Consider the following 18,107-nt stretch of genomic DNA (forward strand, 5'->3'; position numbering starts at 1 on the left):
AATTCAGTAAGACAGTGGATTTAAAGTTAATATCAGGGGAATCAGTGTTTTATGGAATAATAAGGTACAAGCAAGAAAGAGGAAGACCCTATGCAAAATAACATCATAAAATATGAAACACCATGAGCTATCTTTTTTTTAAAAAAAGATTTATTCACTTAGGCATACAAGAACTGGGGTACAGGATAGATGTGCAAGGGATGAGAGGATTCACCAAAGAAAAGAGTGGAGCAGAACAGGCAGATTGACTGAAATACACTGCTGAGGGGAGCAGTGAGTGGGTGGGACAGGAGAGGTCTGCTGGGCCGTGTGGGTCAGCTCCCTGGCCAGGGACTGAATTCGTGCTCCAGTGGCTGTGGATAGCAACATAGTGCTGTGTTTTAACCTCTTGCACCACCAGTGAGGGTCCAACACAGAATTTCTTTTGAGGTAGACAAGTTAATTTGAAAGTTCATGCAGAAAAATAAACAACGAAGAAAGGCTAGAAAAATTTTGGAGGTAGAAGGTAAAGGCAAGGGATTCAAGAGTAAGAATCAGTTTCACAGCATGTCAAAACATATAAAGCCATGCTAATCAAAAAGGCACTTGAATAGGCACTTAGCAGCAAAACTTTCTGTTTTGTTTGATCAAACAAAAAGAAAAAAGAAAAAAGTCAAAGTATAGATAAGAATTTAGTATACAATAAAAGTAACATCTCATACTGGTGGGGGGAAATGGATTAAGTCATTGAACAACAGTGGAACAATCTAGAAACAAACCAGTTGGATTCCTGCCTCAAACCTTAAAACAGGTTAAATTACAGGAGGCACAAAGATGCCATTATAAAAATAAAATAATGAAAGGATTTTTAAAAATCACCCCAGAGAGGCGAAAGTCTTTAAAAATGATTCTCAGGAAGGTAAAAAGTAAAACATTTAACTACATGAAAATAAAAGCGCCGCCTTGCATGATAAAAACCACCAAAAGCCAAGCCAAGAGGAAAATGACCAACTCAGGGATATCTGCTTCTCACATCTCAAACACAGAGCTCATTTTCCTAAAAACTAAAAGGTACCTAGAAATAAGCAGATCGATTACAAAGCAAGAGAATGGGCAAAGGAAATGAACAGAGAAATTCAGAGAAAGGAAAACATCAAAGATTCTTAACCTATGAAATAGGAAAAAGAACTTAACCTCCCCACACAAGAGAAATACAAATGTAAAATATACTGAAATACCACTTGCCACCAAACAGGCTGGCAGAGAGCAGTGTCTGGTGATCCGTTACAGGATGAGGCTCCCGGCCTCGGTGAGGGCAAAGTTCCCGAGCTGTGAAAGCCCCAGGGGCTGCCCTGTGATGGGGCTACCTGTGATCTCTTATCCTGCCTACTGGTGGCTCCCATCCAAAATGAACTCCAGGAAGTTATTGGTGTAATACAAAAGACTGGAAATAACCAAGATACCCATAAACATGGGCCTGGTTAACGAAGTCATGTGTCATCATATGGTAGAAGGGTGAGCAGACGCAAAAACAGAGGCAGCTCCTTACATTTCCATACTTTGATATGGATGACATCCAGGGTATGCTGCTAAGTGACTGAAGAAAGATACAGAACAGCATACATGACATTCTTTTATGTGCAGGGAAAGAAGAAAAAAAAAACAAGAAGAGAAGTGATCAGAATGTATCTACTGGCAAATGTACAAAGTGTCTCTGTAAAGATACATAGGTCATATGGAGACATGTTTCTCCTCTGCGGGAGAAAACTTAAGGTTGAGGGGACAGGTTGGAGCAGGTATAAAGCCAGACTTCCTGGTGCCTGCAAATCTGGATGCCCCTTTAAGAAAAAAAAAAAAGGCAGGAATGTCTTATTTTCCAAAAGCAGTGCTGGGGCCTGGCAGGAACCTGCAGCTCAAGTTCAATCAGCTTCCTGGAAATCCACCTCCCAGGGGAAGGAGATTTTTTTCATTCTACATCTTTTGGAATCACCTAAATTTTGAACTATATGAATTTTTTAAAGGGTACCAAGAGACCCAAAGAAAGACACCGCCAGAAATACATTCAATGCTCTTGGATCAGCCTCTGTCAATGTTACAGAGTATCAGGGTGAGCTATAACTAACACAATATCAGCTAAAATTACCTACCGGCAAATTCTAGAGTTCATATGAAATGATATTGGTAATTTACTATCAGATGGAAAAGGTGCACAACAGAGTTTTATTGTGTAAATGTCTGGGTTAAAGAAAGAAAATGTAGGCCCTTTCTGATGGTGCAAGAGGTTAAGTCTCAGCCCCAGGAAGCCACTGCAACATAAGTTCCATCCCTGGCCAGGGAGCTGACCCACATGGCACAGCAGACCTCTCCAGTCTCACTCACTGCTCCCCTCAGCAGTGTATTTCAGGCACTCTGCCTGTTCTGCACTCCACTCTGTCTCTGGTGAGTCCTCTCACCCCCCTGTGCCACTGTCCGAGACCAGTTTTTGTATGCATAAATAAATAAAATAAATATTAAAAAGAAAAGGAAAGAAAATGTAGACACACACACAGAGACAGACACAAAACACCTCTGGTCAGGCATACAAGTGACAGCCTTTGGAGAGAGAAGATGGCCCAGCAAGAGGGAGGGTTTACCACCTTTCACGAGGCCCATCTGTATTGTTTAATTTTGTGCCCTTTTTGAAAAGATAAATGTTGATAAATATATAGCAAGAGATAGATTTAAAGTTTTATTTATTTTTGCATACAGAACTGGAGTACAGGCCAGAGGTGCAGGGGTGGTGAGAGGATCCACCAGAGACAGTGCGGAGCAGAACAGGCCGACTGACAAGGTACACTGCTGAGGGGAGCAACGGGTGGGTCAGGGGAGGTCTGTCACGTCATGTGGGTCACCTCTGGGGCAGGGATCGAACTCATGCTGAGGTGGCTTCAGCCCCCTAGCGCTGTGCTTTAACCCACTGTGCCACAAGGGAGGGCCCCATGTTGATACATTTTTAAAGACAATGTGATCATCTGGGAATGAGGGCAAGTCCAAAACTCAGTACGCCAACAAACAAGGAGATGTGCACTCAGCCTGCTGGCCCCTCCACTTCAACACCTCCCGGGACAGTCAAGGTCTCTGGATCTCACCTTCTCTCTGCTTCTCAACCTCCATTTTCAAAATGGAAAATGAGATCTCAGGCCTCCACCTGCATGAAGCCTCCCACCTCAGAGTTGGGGCTTAGCCTGTCACACCCAGCCAGGAAACCCCACCTCCTGACTTACCAGCTGGGTAGCCCAGGACGCTGGGGCCCTCCCACAGGCAGCGGCTACCCCAGAAGGCTCCTCATCTTGGCGTGAGGCAGAAGCTGCAAGGACAGTGGGGGAGAAATTCCATGAGGCAAGGTCACTTTGACAGCTGATACCAGGAAAAGTAGGAGGAAGATGGAGGGCAAGGAGAAGTGAGGAAAAGAGAACAGGAAGAAAGCTTGAGAAGGAAGAAGAGGCTAGAGGAAGAGAAGGAAGAAGAAAAGAGGTACAGGAACCCAACAGAGGCCGGTGATGGGAGGTCAGACCCAGGCTTCCAGCGGGGTGCTACCCTGAGTGCTTCCAGCAGGCCTGCAGGGGGATGAGGGGGCACATAGGTGATAACAGGGAGTCAGGACTCCCTATTCTCCCCCAGGACCCTCCCCCAGGACCAAGGGTGGATATGTGTAGGGACTGTTGGCACCGGGCTGGACAGACTGCCACAGGGAGGATGAGGGAAGAGGTGTAGCTCTGACTGACGCAGTACCCCTCCCCCATGCATGCTGATCTGAGATCCCCAGGGAGACCCAGGAGGAAGGACCCTCTTCACAGAGGTTCACTGAGTGGGGCTGAGGGCAGAGGATGGGCAAAGAGGCAGGGGCATGAGACCCCAGGGGCCCGTCTCCAAACGCGTGCAGGTAGTTAAAGGAAGAAGGGCCAGAAAGAAGGTGTCTGGGGCAGAAGGAGAAAGAACCTGACACCCCTGAGACAGTCCACCACCAAGCAAGATGGCTGAGGTTTTGAGGGGACCATATGGAGAGCCATGTTTCCTGCCGTTAGGTAGGGTAGGGTTAATTTAAACTGCTGGGTTCTATGAGGTGGTTTTTGGGGGGTACTTGTGAACATTTTTAATTTACTAGTGAAGTATTTGTCTGAAGTAGACTACACAATTATTTGTTGGGGTAGGGCTAAAATAGATATCTTAGAAGTGAATATTTTAAAAGTAAATTTTAATTAGTACTTCAGAAAGAGTAGACCCAAAATGGCAGTGCTACGCAAACAATTTTATAAAGACTCCTAGACAACAGAGTCCTCGCTGCACAGCTGGTAGCTCAGCACTTTATTTTTTAAGCACAGGTACTGACTTGACATTGATATGCACAACTGTAATTTGGGAGGGGGGAGTACAGAGAAATCGGGCAGAAGCACTCAGAGAGGTGGACAGAGAGATTTAATTGTTCCAGTGGGACAGTTCCCAATTCAGAGCCCTGAATTGCAGGCATGGTAAAATTTTATACAGTTTGTATGCAGAAGCTTGTCACCCCATCTATCATAGACTTTCGTTATTGTTTGGGAAGGGGTCAAGCTAGCCATAGCTACTATTGTGGGCAAGCAGCACACCAAAGGAGCTTTCTGCTCCAGCAAGCTGCAGAATCCAAGCAGCAGCCTTAGCAACTTCCTGCTTCACAGCTTCACACCTCAACATGTAGACAAGCTCACTGTCCCTCCACCAATGCGCCAGTGCCAACAGACAAGAACTCCCCTTTCCTCCCCCCTCAGCCCCTCTGGTAACCACCATAGTTTTCAGAATCTAAGAGTTATTTTTGTTCTGTTTTGTTTGTTTCCTTTGGTTATTTATATGCCACCAATGAGGGAAACCATCAGAGAACTATCATCTACTTTCTGAGTTACTTCATTTCGCATAATCACCTCAACATCCATCCTTTTTGTCCCCAAAGGCACAATTTTATCTCTTTTAATAGCTGAGTAGTATTCTACTGCACAGCCTCTGTGGGAAGCTGTATGGAGACTTCTCAAGGAACTTTTTAAAAATGGAAATCCCATGTGCTCCGGCAAACTACTCCTCCGTTTCTATCCAAGGACATGAAGACCAGTACAAAAATATCTATGCACCTTTATGTCCACAGCAGCACTCTTCACAGTAGCCAAATTATGGAATCAGCCTAGTGCCCTTCAACAGGAGATGGATAAAGAAATCATGGAATATGCCCTCAACAAAATGCCTTAGCGCTTGGTATTAGCTCATTTCCTCTTCCCAGCAGCCCTGTGAGGTACTTTTAGATGAAGAACCTGAAGCGCACAGCTAGGAGGGGACAGTCTGAATATCATCTAGACCTGCTTAGTCCAAAGTCATAACCAGGGCCCTCCCTGGTGGCGCAATGGGTTAAAGCGCAGCACTATGAAGCCAGTCACAGCCACTTCAGCACGAGTTCAATCCCCGGCCAGGGAGCTGACCCACATGGTACAGCAGACCTCTCTTGTCTTGCCCGCTGCTCCCCTCAGCAGTGTATTTCAGCCACTCTGCCTGTTCTGCTCCCCACTCTGTCTCTGGAGAATCCTCTCACAGCCCCTTCAACTCTGGCCTGTACCCCAGTTCTGTATGCATAAATTTTAAAAAATCTTAAAAAAAATCATAACCAAAAGTAGCCACATAGATCTGGATCTCTATGTGTATCTCAAAATGTGTCACGTAATGAAGCGTGCTATATAAAATACACACTAGATTTTGGAGTCAGTACAGTTTTACTTCTTACATAATGAAATATTTGGGGTAGTCATATAAAATATATCATTAAAATTAATTTTAACTGGTTTGTTTTTAGTGTGATTCTAGAAATTTTTAAATTGCAGTCATGGCTCTCATGTTCTCATTGGCCAGGGCAGCTCTAGACTTTAACCACCCACTCACCACCTCTGGAAAGTGATGGACATGAGCAGTTACTATAGGCCACACAGTTCAAAGAGTTCAACACAATTGATTAATGAAACCCCAACACCATGGGGAGACCAGGTCTGGGAACAGGAAACCACGTTTGTCTCCACGGAGGGCCCAGTCCCCAGTGGGCCTCTTTCAGGTTCCCATTCTTGCATTTAAGGCTCAGGCTAAGGCCAGAACTCCCAGTGATATCCCTTTAAGGTGGCCCCATGCAAGGCACTGGAAGCAAGACATGACCAGAACCTCAGGCTGGAAGTAGAGATATTGCCCAGCCTCAAAAACAGGCCAAAAGTAGATGATTGGATTAAAAAGATGTGGTACATATATACAATGGAATATTACTCAGCAACCAAACAAGAGAAACATATGTCTTTTGCAGCAACTTGGATGGAGCTGGAAAAGATCATGCTTAGTGAGATAAGCCAGAAAGAGAAAGAAAAATACCGGATGGTTTCACTCATAGCAGGAGTATAATGGACCAGGCGAGAAAATAACAAAAATAATGAACAACCATACACCAGAGACATTCGCGGGGGTGGAGTGGGGAATGGGATCAAAAACGGGGGGGGGGAGGGGGGGAAGGAAGTGCACGGGATTATGGTGATGGTGCACGCACGGGTGAGTTGGTGATGGGAAACCCGCGGGGATTACAATTGAGATGGAAAAAAAATGTACAAAATGATGTAAAAATAAACTGTTATAAAAAACAAAACAAACAAACAAACAAAAAAACAGGCTACAGGGCCTTCACCAGCCTGGAGGTCAGGGAAAGTCTCTGCAAGGAAGCAGCTCTTTAAAAACATTTGAACCTTTAAGCCACACTAGAGCTTGAGGTAAAGAGAGAATCGACATCACTGAACCTCTTCATTTAAGATGTCAGCTATTCCACTTACCGTGGAACTTTTTTTTCTTTAAGGGAATAAAAAAAAATATGCATACAGAACTGGGGTACAGGCCAGAGGTACAGGGGCGGCGAGAGGACTCACTAAAGACAGAGTGGGGGAGAAGAACAGACAGACTGATGCAGTATACTGCTGAGGAGAGACCGGGCAAGACAGGAGAGGTCAGCCACGCCATGTGGGTCTCCTCCAGGGCGGGGATAGAACTCACTCTGAAACTGGCTGCAGCCAGCTGCACCTTAACCAGCTGCACCACCAGGGAGGAACCTATCATGGAACTATTTTATACAAATCATGGAACTATTTTATACAAATTTTGTCAAGCCTTCCCTTCCCCCTCACATACGTGCCATAAGCCAGTGCCTCCTTCCTTGTTCCACTCTAATGCTGGCCCTGGTTAAACCTTTTAGCTATAATTACATACCTGAGTTCCTACCCCCCAGGGAAGCAGGGACTTGAAGAGAAGAGTGTCATCCTGTTGCAACAGCTAGGTCACAAGTTGAGGGGTTGCTTTCCTCCTCCACCCCATGGGCCCAGCTAAGGCTTCAACACCCCAACATTCCAGCTTGGCCCAGACTTTTCCCCCTATCTCCCTCCAGCACCTCTCTGCTGTCCCACCCAGCTCAAAGTCCTTCCTTCCATGGATGCCACCACCCTGGCCATTACTCTACTTCGTCCAGCCCTAACATTTACAGATGAAGAAACAGAGAGGAAGTGTCTTGCCCAAGTTGTCCATGTTATACCTCAAGCCCTAGACAGGCTGGGGTGACCCTGTCCATAACTCTCTCCCTTTCACTTTTTACATCAGGCACCAGTTTGCTACCTGGGAGCCCACCAAATTAACTAACAGTGAGTAAATGAACCTCACACTCCCAACTTCTGATATTGATTCCAGGCTGCCTCCTCCAGAAAGTCCTCCAGAATCTTCCTTCAGGCGCCTAGGCTTCTGAAACAGCCATGGAGCTCAGTTCTGCTCCTGCCCTACCTCTAATTGTTTGACTTGTGGGAGGCCATTTCTACCCAACCCCCAATCTGGCCTGGGGTATCCTCAGAGTCTGTACCTCTTCTGTCCACCCTGCTCTCTAGGACCTGGCTGGTCCAGAGGCAAGTAAAGGTCATTAGGAATCTCCAGTCTTTGCCCGCTAGTCCTAATTCAGCTCTGGCCTGAGTCTTCTTGCTAGGGCCAAAGCTTTCATCCTTCTGGCCTCTACCTACCATTTCAACACCCAAGGGCAGAGTTTAAACCTCATGGTCCCTTCTCTGTCCCAGTCCAGCAGTAACCTCATACCATTCCTGCCCACTACTGACTACTTCACCGAGACCTGGTTCACTCCACTGCATTTCCTGTGTGCCCACCATGTGTCCAGCTCCCACCAGGTGTTCACCTTTATCTTGTTCTTCTTCTTAACCTTCCTAGGTTTAAAATTTTTACCCCATTTCCTGAAAGCTGCATGAGGTGGAAACTCACCCAGGTTACTTGTTGGTGTCTCTGGGGCCTGCTGTGGATGTGACTGCCTCTGTCTGTGGTCAGGGAGGCTACCCAAGGGGCCTTGAAGGTGAGGTGGGAGGTTGCCCTTCCTGGCAAAGAGAACTGTGTATGCAGTCCCGAGATGGGGAAGGGCCTGGTAATCCAGAGATGAGAGAGTTAAGTGGAGCAGGAACAGGAGGTGTGAAAAAAATAAGTGACACCAACAGAGGTTTGGGGGCCAGCCTCTTGTTGCCCCAGAGTCTGCTGACCCAAGTGCATATATACCCCTTTTTGCATTCTGATTTGCATGAATGAGTCAGGCCTGGGTCAGGACAGCTGTGAAGCTCCTAACTTCTCCTACGCTCAGCTCTGGCGACCCCTTAGCTGGACCCTTCTCTGGATGACATCCTCTGAGCCCCTCTGCACAGAGCCCTGCTCTGTGTCAGGAACCCCAGAGCCCATACCTAAGGGAACCCCAAGGAGCTCCCACACAGGAAACCAAGAACCATACACATCCAGCACTGGCCAGCCCCTGTCTTCAAACCACACACCCCACCCACAGCACACCTCATATGGCCTCCAGGGACACACACCTCCCACCCCACCCAGCAGATCTGCCCCCCATTGCACCCATCCTTCAGGCCCCCACACTCCCAACCAACAACTTAACTATCTACACAGGGCCAGAGCCCCACGATATCCAATAATCCCACCACCCTCCCCCACCCAGCACCATAGCCCACTCACCAGGTGATACCTGTGGGGAGGGTCGCTGCTGATTTGCAGCCCTCCTGGGTGTTTTTCAGACTCCTCTCAGGACTGTGCTATGTGGGTGAAAGGCCTTGGAAACACTTCCTTTAGATATGAGGAACTAGGTGGGGGCTGGGTTCCCAGCCCAGAGAGTGCAGAAGTGTGCCTGCCCCCACCCCTCTGCAGGAACCAGCTCCCTCCAGCCCTGCTGGGCAAAGCAACAGGTGTATCTTCAGCCAGCATAGCTGGCCTATGGGCCAAGAAGGAACTGGTGCCCACTGCATATGGGCCCCAACCAGGCACAGTGGGACCTCTTGACCTACCCCCAGTTCCGGCCCTGTCACGGACAAAGGCACCAAATTTCTGCCCTTTCCATTTGTAATGTGGCTGTCTGGTAGGTCCTGGGATAGTGGGTCTGGCAAGTAGTCCAAGGCAGTAAGCACTGAGTGGAGGGCTCCAGGGCCTGGGTGCATGAAGAGCCGCTGCCCATTGGCAGGAGCTGCGGCCACTGGTGAGCCCCAAGGCTCCAGGCCAGAGGTCCCTCCTCCAGGACACAGGCAAACCCAGGTTCCAGTCCTGGCTCCACCACTTCTTGCCTGAAGCCCCAGACAAGTCAGGTCACATTCTGAGCCTCGCTCTCCCTACACGAAGCAGAGCTGTCACTCAGATGACCATGACAAGTCATCACATACGTACTAGAGGCCACACTCATCATCTGTTCACTTCTTGATGTGGAAGCGGATACTTCCCGTTCCTAGCCCCAAGGCCTGGCAGGTCCTGACCACAGGAGTCTAGAGTTCTGGCCTTATAGGCAGGCTCCTGTCTGGACCCCAAAAGGGTCTGGAGTTACCCCAACTTCTAATGATTACACACCCTGTCTCCAGCCTTGCTTTCCTATAGGGTCCAGGAGGGGACCCCTCCCCTCTCTCTGGGTGGCCCAGGCACCACAAATGTGCATTCTGCACTGATCTTCCCATCTCTCCTCTCTGGTAAGCAGGGTCGCCTCCAACTAGATGAGGCACTTAAATAAATTCAAAAATGTGCCTCTGCCTTCAGGAGTCCCAGAGCAGGGCAGCAGCTCGGCAGGACAAGCCAGGTTCCGGGCCTCCTTCTTTGGACTCTGGCCTCCACCTTGAGCCAGGTGCTCCCGCACAGTGCACAACACTCACCTCCATGCCGGGGGGCCTGTGAGAGGTAGGATATTTCATCAGTCTCCTTGAGGAAGCCTGATCAGCATTACCCCAATAAGTGTCAAAGTGATGGACATTAAAGACCACAGGGCAGTGGACATTGCTTACCTCAATTTCAGGGCTAGCCCTAACTCCCACCCTATTCTCTACAACTTTCATGTCTGTCCTGTTTGAAGTTTTGACAGCTGCATATCATTTTTATAATTTGAATAAAAAATAATCAAGGTGTTTTCAGTCTATTAGAGTTGAGTCTGTTCCAGTTTGTTCCCCCAAAACCACCTCCTTCCAGGGGGTGAGGCATAGCTAATCCAATAAGTCCCCTCTCAGGGGCCCTGAGACCAGCAGCAGAGAGCTTTCAAATGGGAAGTAGAATTAGGTCCATTAGTAAATGTGAGACTCCTGTGGCTTGTCCTTTCACAGCATCAGATCCCACCCTCGCCCTGGCCCTTACCTCTCCCCAACTTTGCCCGGGGCTCCCCCTCATAGCCAAGACCCATCCGGAGGAGGGTCAGACAGAGTGAGGTGTGGCGATGAAATGTGGATACCTAAAGGACCTCACTTGCAAAGGCAGGGCCTGCGTGGTAAGGGGGTGGCTGAGGTGTGATAAGGTGACTCCAGAAGATCCTCCTCTGTGCCCACTGCCTTAGAGGTGGGGGGAGAGGGTCCTTAACACTGTAAAAGAGGCAGAAACAGGAAGAAACAGGGCTGACCACAGGGGGTGGGCAGGTGCACAGGGCAGACCACAGAATCCCAGGCAGCAAAATGGACACACCAGAGACCGACTTGCTCAAGACGCAGGTACCTGCAGCTCCCGCTGCAGGGCTGAGGGCCACTCTGGCCCCGGCAAGAAGGGGAAGAGAAAGCTGCTGACGCTGTCCTCTCTGCAGCACCTGCCCACCAGCAGCACAGACTTGGGCTCTTCTACACCCCAGAACTAGCCGCCCAGGAGAAGTGACTCAAGCCTACCCTCTCCGTAGGTGGCCCCTGGAATGGAGAAGCCAGGAGACCAGCGGGGCCCTCGAAACTGCCAAAACCAGATGAGACAAGGCAGGGAGCGGAAGGGAGAGAGGGAGACAGGCAGCCCCAACTCTGTCCATGACCTCAGCCTCCCCCATCATTTGAGGCCAGACAGGGAGACAGGGAAGACTCTGACTTGGTATCTTCCCTACAACTGACAGGGAGTGCCCTAAACCATTTAATCAAACCAATCATTCCTGCTTACAACAACAAAAGGCTGTGGCTATGGAGGCCTTATCATCTCCTGGACATTGTCCTAAAGAAGTCACATGGATCGTTTCAGGTAATCCTCACAATAATCTAGAAAATGGATGATTTCAGCCCACTTTACAGGTGAGGAAGAAACAATTCAGAATGGTTAAGTAACTTGCCCGAGATAACACAGGAGCTAGAATCTGAGCTGCCGGCTGCCTGGCCCCTCCTTTTGCGCCATCTCCTCAGAGGAGACCGTGTGGGTTCAGGTAGAGAGGAGCCTGGGATGGCGAGGGGGATGAGAGCAGGCTGAGAAGGGCCCTGTGGCCGAGCTAACATGCTTGCTGTTCTGACGACAGGAAGCTGGGAGGAGCAGAGGGCAATGGGCAACAGACTCGCAGGCAGGCAGACAAGGGTCCCTACGCAGTGAGACTTCTCGGTCCGTCATCTGTTTAGTGGCACTGGTGACAGCACCACCTGGCCTCACAGGTGGTAAATGTGAGCCTCCAAAACAAAATCCGGGTCTGAGCCATTCTCATTCCCCACTGACGTCCCACCTTCCTCACAGCTGGGACAGTTCAGAGTGAAAGCCCAAGCCAGCCTCCAGGCCGCGTGGGCACCTGGCCGCCTCATCTGTTTGCTGCTATCCAGTCTATCCCTGAGGCCTGCTTGGGGCTGGGCGCCGGAGCTCCCTCTGTCTGGAGGGCGTGGCTCCCTGTTCCAGCACCTTCTCCAACACAAAGCCTCCCTTCCTTTAAGACCTCACTGGTCTATCTCGTTATCCTGGCTCATTTTCCAGCATCTCACATGTGGCCACTGGACACTGCGTTGTGTATTGAAACATCAGTTTCCCCTGGTTAGAGGTGTCTGGCAGGTGCTCGACAAATGTATGAAATAGGAGCATGGACAGCTGCAAAGACCTGGCTCACCCTGATCAGGAGCTGGGGACAGGTGCCTGTTACACAGGTAAGAGAGGGACAGCTAAGAGAGGATGAGGCAGACGTCAAGTTCTCAGAGCAAGAGATTCAACTGAGACTCCCCGGCACCCTCCGTGGCTAGGTCTGCCCCTTCTCTCCACCTCGGAGGCTGTCCCAGCCACTTCCTGCAGTGTCGGCCTGATAAACACTGCTGGGGGAGCCCTCACCCACACAGAGGAAGTGGTAACTCTCAGACCCCTCAACCGTCCCCTAGCAGGCCAGAACCTCCCAGGTCTTCCAAGAGCCTTGAGACCAAGCACTGCCGAACCCCACAGAGGCAGACGCTGCTTCTCCCCTGCCTGCCTACCCCTTCCCTGGCTCTCCACTACCCAATTGGATTCAAAGAGCTTTCCATCCTCTGGTTCCTCTCTGCTCTCATCCCCTCCACTCCCATCCCTGCCACTTTACTTCCCAGACTACCTCCATCCTTCAAGCTTAAGTCACCTGCTCCAGAAAGCAATCTCTGATTCCCATGCCCACATACTGGGGAAGTCACTGCCAGTATGTCTCTCTCTCTCTCACACACACACACACTCTCTCTCTCACCACTAACCCCAACTAAGTGCTACCAGAAGGCAAGACCAGGGTCTGATGTTCCTGTGCCCCCAGCTGCCAGCTTAAGGTTGGCACACAGTGAATACCTATCGATTGAATGCACATCTCTGAATTTACACATGGACAGCATCACCCAAGTGATGGCCTGTTAGGGTCACACTTTAATCAGTGGCCAAAGACTGGACAGAACTCCATCCTCCATTCCCCCTAGTGGCCACCCAGTTACAGCTCTACCCTCCTGCCCACCTTCCCCAGCACCATGACACCCAGCCATATGCTCCTTATCCATTTAGGAACCACCCAAGCCAACCCTCTCTACTTCCAGAGCGGGGAAGTGAGAGTCAAAAGCAAGTCAGGACCAGGGCCCAGGCCCCTAGTCTGTTCCTTGGAAGAAGCAGGAGGAGAGGGCCCTCCCTGGTGGTGCAAGTAAAGTGCAGCTATCCACAGCCACTGCAGCCCAAATTCAATCTCCAATCAGGGAGCTGACCTACATGGCCCAGAAGACCTCTCCTTTCTCACCCGCTGCTCCCCTTATCAGTGTATTTCAGCCGACCTGCCTGTTCTGCTCCCCACTCTGTCTCGTGGGTATCTGCTCAACACCCGCATCTCTGGCCTGTACCCCAGTTCTTGTGTGCATAAATACATAAATCCCCTGAGTTCCTCAGGGGACCTCAAAGATACTGAAGCAAACCTCTCCTTCAATTAGGTTAGGCCAGGTCTGCACTGAGAAATATGGGTTTTCAGGCCACAGGCAGTAGAGGCAAACGAGTGTCCTGGTTCACATCCCTGGAACAGAAACTGGAAAGAACCTAGACACTTCCTAGACCTCTGATCTCCCGAGGCTTAGCACGTCCCCAACTCTGAACCCAGAGCCCCTTGTCCCCACCAGGGTACAAACTTCCCAAATGATACATTTTAGCTGTAGAACCACAACCTGGACACCTGAAGGACAGTGAAAGTCTTAAGAGTGTGAAAGCCTCACTCAGCTCACATAGCAGGGGGTGCAGGGCAGGACCCTCCACCCCCATCCACTGAGACCTCGAATACTGATCACACGAATACCGGGGCAAAAGCGCAGGTCCTCCCAGGATGCTTCTGGACTCACTCTTGACACAGACAGCACACTGGCACTCACCGTGGTCCCAGAGGCATATGGTGCAGGGAGGGGCTGGGAAGTAGGACCCCAGGTGCTCTCCCAACCAAAGTCTTCCACGGGGACGAAATGGGCCTACTTTAGATGCAGAAGCTCCCTTACCCAGGCTCAGGGCCCTCTGAAGGCAGCTGCTGTGCCCACAGACCCAGACAGGCATCAGAAAAAGCTGGGCAGGGCACTGTGGAATTCTGCAGGTACTCAGTCCAGGCACTTCCTCTCTGCCCAGAAGATGAGCAGTACCTTCCCTTGGGCTCCTGGGATCAGGTCACCATCTACCTCTGACCCCCGAATCCTCCTCTGGTCCTCTGTGACCCAGCAGCACAGAGGACTCTCTGCTTCCTCTTAACTCTGGAACCATTTCCCAGATTCGTTCATTCCACTGTTACCAGGCCCTGTGAGATCTCAGATATCTTGAAAGGTGGGGGAGAAATGTTTGAGCCTGGGCATCCTGCGTCCTCCAGCTCGCTCCGTTTCTCAGTGTAGTGTGTCAGTGCAACAGGAAGGGAGAATTCTGGAGACTAGAAGTTGCAGATAAGGTGTGGGTAGCCTGAGTATCTTGGTGAGAACCTGCTTCTGGTTCATAGATGCCGTCCTCTGCTGTGCCCCCACAGGGTCATTTGAAAACTGGGGTGACACCCTGAGTTCTGAGCAGTAACTGAAAGCAAATATACCACAAAGGATCAGACCCATCTGGGAATCCCCACTCCTGTGGCCACATTCTTCATGTAACCTCATGTCTTAAGAAGTGACAAAGTGGAGAAATAAGGGAATATTTCTGTTTTGTGCTTTAGGCAATTCACAGTGATTTCTCACCAAGGTCAAGAATTAAAGAAATGAAGGATCCCAATGGTAGAGCAGACTGAAAGAAGTTTTGCAATCAAATCATTGAACTTTTTAATTTGCTTATGAAGAATGTGAATTAATGAAATTAAAAGTTATTACGTTCCATAACTTTTCAAGTTGAATGTGGCTTCCAAAGCCAGTGATTTTTTGTTCTGTAGTTACTTTTCAAGGGTTAGTTTTTAAGCTTGTCTTTCTCTGACCATTTATCTGACTATATATTTGTAGTACCCTAATATTACCACAATTAAAATAAACTAGTAATAAAGAAAAAAAAATGTGAGCCTGTGACAAGGCAGATAAGTAGTGTCTGAAGGAAGCTCAGAGCTTCAGAGGCCCAGAAGGCCCTGACCAAGCTCCAGAGTCCCCTGTCTGGGTGCCAGTCCTGGGTCTCCCCTTTCTTAGCTGCAAAGTTTCAGGCAAATTACTTCACTTCAACTGGCCTCAGTGTGCCCATCAGTGACATGGGGCCTGAGGAAACTCACCAGAAGGTGCTCACGCTGAGGCTGGGTCTGAGAGATCAGCACGCTGCAGCAGCCAGCCCGGTCTGCCAGCAGGGTGACTTCCCAGGCATCCCCCTCTGTGGGTCTCGGCAATGTTGCCTGCCCAGGTGGCCCTCCGGGCCCGGCCTCCCACTTGGACTGGGAGTTTCCAGCATAGAATGGGGTTGGCCTCCTCTGCCCGTGGTGCGTCCCAGTGCTCAGGAGCCTCATTGTGAAGCTCTTCTATATAGTGGATGATCTCGGCAAATCTCTCCAGGTCTATTTCCCCATCTGTACAATGGGAATGGCACCTGCCCCCAAAATGATTGTTGAGGATTAAATGAAATCAGTACATAGCCTGCTTGGCACACAGTAAGTTTTCAAGAAACAGCAGCTGTTGCTATTACTACTACTATAACAATTACGATTAAAGACTCATTTGTTTGTTGAACTGATCAGTCCTAACTACGCTGTTGCAATGGTTTGACAGATGTCCTGACAGTGAAACAAGATTTTGCCTTCTGAATGATGGTTCAAGGGATGAGACAAAGAAATTCCACAGAAAGGATGCGTGGAAGACCAGCCAGACACTACACCCACAGGCAGTCCCTGACACGTGGGGTCATCTCCTCTTTGGGCTGGACAATCCTCCTTAGAGCCCTGGCTGGGAAGCATGGCTCTGGCAGTCTGACAGGAGTCGGTCAAGTGGGCAAGATGTCCTCTCTGATCAGGATTGGGCACTGATGTTAAGTCAGCAGCAGACCATGGGCTTTGTGGGAAGTGCATTTGCAGGGGACATCAGAGGGCCCCCTATAATCTCTTACTGTTCACACCCTTGAAGGAGCCTCCCTTAACACAGAACCCCTTGCTGAAATCCGAACACCTCTCTGCAGAGGCTATAAAAGGGCTGAATCCAGCCTGACTGAGCCAGAGGGGTGGGTGAGGGGGTGACCCCAGGGGTGGACTCTGCTGCTAAGGGGCGGGCTGGGTCTGTGCGGCTGGGGTTCCCTCTCACAGCTGCCTCGGCCACCACCCAGAGGAAAGACCCTCACAGAGCTGAACCTTGGGCTTAGCTCAAGGGATAAGGTCAGCTGGGGGAGGGAAAATCAGGCCAAAGGAAGCAAATGCCTGAGTCTGATCCTGTCTCTACCACTTATTTGCCGTAATCCTAGCCAAGTTTCTTAGTTTCCTTATCTGCAGAATGATGTCTATCTCCACTGGTTGTCGGGGGACTACATTGGTTAATCTACATGCAAGTGCTGACATTTTTGTTTCATAACATCAGCGTGTTTGCAGATGTTCTTGCAACTACTACTCAGCTCTCACTTTCTTCCCCGACATTACAGGAGGGTGACCCTTGTCATGGAGCGATTTGACGTTAAATAAAGCAACAAACGTGCAGTGTCAGGTACACAGGAGGTAGTCAGCGCAAGAAATCCTCCCCTCCCCTCTCCTTTCCCCAAGAGGAGCCAAACTAGGAGTCAGGGTCAGGCCGGATCCCACCAGGGCTTGATGCATGATTCTGCTCTGGTCCCTGATCTCTGATCCCTGGTTTCAGTCTCTCCATCTGTACAAAAACTGTGGGGCCAAGTGGCCTCTCACTGTCCATGACCTGTTTGTTCCAGCCTCCCTCCTATCCTGCTACCCCCACTCCACTCCTTCCTTCCTTCTCCACTTCCAACTCACATCCCCCCCGCCTTCCCTTCTGCTGCAACAGAACCCTTGGGAGCCTAAAGTAGGATGGAGGGGGCAGTGGTGGTAAGGGGTACCAGCCCTCTAGCAGCCCAGAAACCAGTTCAGGCCCCCAAGGGTTAAGATCCAGAGTGCAGGGCGGAGGGCCAGGGTCAGCACTGGACAGACGGGCCTGCAGCCCAGGGCCTGCCTCCCCTCCCCCACCCCGGGAACAGAGGCTACTTGTTTGGGCATAAGCCGGCTGGTTTTGAGTTTGGCCAAAGCCAAGAGGGTGAGGTGGGGAGGGAAGAGCCCTGAAGAACGGAGGGGACTCCTCTCTCTTGAGTTAATGCCCTACAGTAAGTATTGGGCTTGTTCACCACTAGCCACTAGGACACTCAGGCGCCCCTTACCCCTCTAAACTGAGCTTTTCCTACCTAGGTTCTTCCTTTTTTTTCATTTAAACACTCACTGCTGGGAGCAGGATTTATTCAGTTAGGCCCAGTTCTTAGCCCAGCACAGTTTCTCTTTGGAGCACAGTAAGTTTTCAAGAAACAGCAGCTGCTGCTATTACTATTACTGCAACCATTACAACAATTAAACACTCATTTTGTTATTGACCTGGTCAGTCCTAACTACTCTGTTGCAATGGTTTGAGACAGATGTCCTGACTGTGAAACAGGATTTTGGAGCATGGACCCAAGCTCATCATCCCATTCTGCGGATGGGGAAATGGAGGCTCTGCGTTCCAAGGTTTGCAGAGCCATAGCATTTGGTGGCTGCACAGGGACTGCGTCAGGTCCCAATCATCCCCTTGGTTCTGCAAGCCCTTTGCCCACAGAGTTTCTGCAAGAAAGAGGCAGGCAGGCAGAAGGAGGCAACAGCAGTTCACTTTTGAAATTGCAAATTACCTAGGAGATTTGAATGGGGAACAAACTTAGGTGAGGGGAAGGAAAGCAACCCCCACAAGGTT

The 18,107-nt window shown here is 49.8% G+C and overlaps 1 protein-coding gene across 4 annotated transcripts in view; it reads right to left on the bottom strand.

Annotated features, from left to right (window-relative positions):
- Window positions 1–18,107, bottom strand: part of ARAP1 (ArfGAP with RhoGAP domain, ankyrin repeat and PH domain 1) — a 58,574-nt gene that overhangs the window by 39,087 nt on the left and 1,380 nt on the right. For 2 of the 4 annotated variants that reach the window (XM_012725451.1, XM_012725450.1), the window contains exon 2: window positions 3,243–3,325. The gene's annotated coding sequence lies outside the window, so the exon portion shown is untranslated. Of the gene's footprint in view, window positions 1–3,242; window positions 3,326–9,054; window positions 9,102–18,107 lie in introns of those variants that run through there. The other 2 variants (XM_004683171.2, XM_012725449.1) reach the window with 2 other exon arrangements.

Source organism: Condylura cristata, unplaced genomic scaffold (genome assembly GCF_000260355.1).
Source record: "Condylura cristata isolate star-nosed mole 26May11 unplaced genomic scaffold, ConCri1.0 scaffold00015, whole genome shotgun sequence".
NCBI lineage: Eukaryota > Metazoa > Chordata > Mammalia > Eulipotyphla > Talpidae > Condylura > Condylura cristata.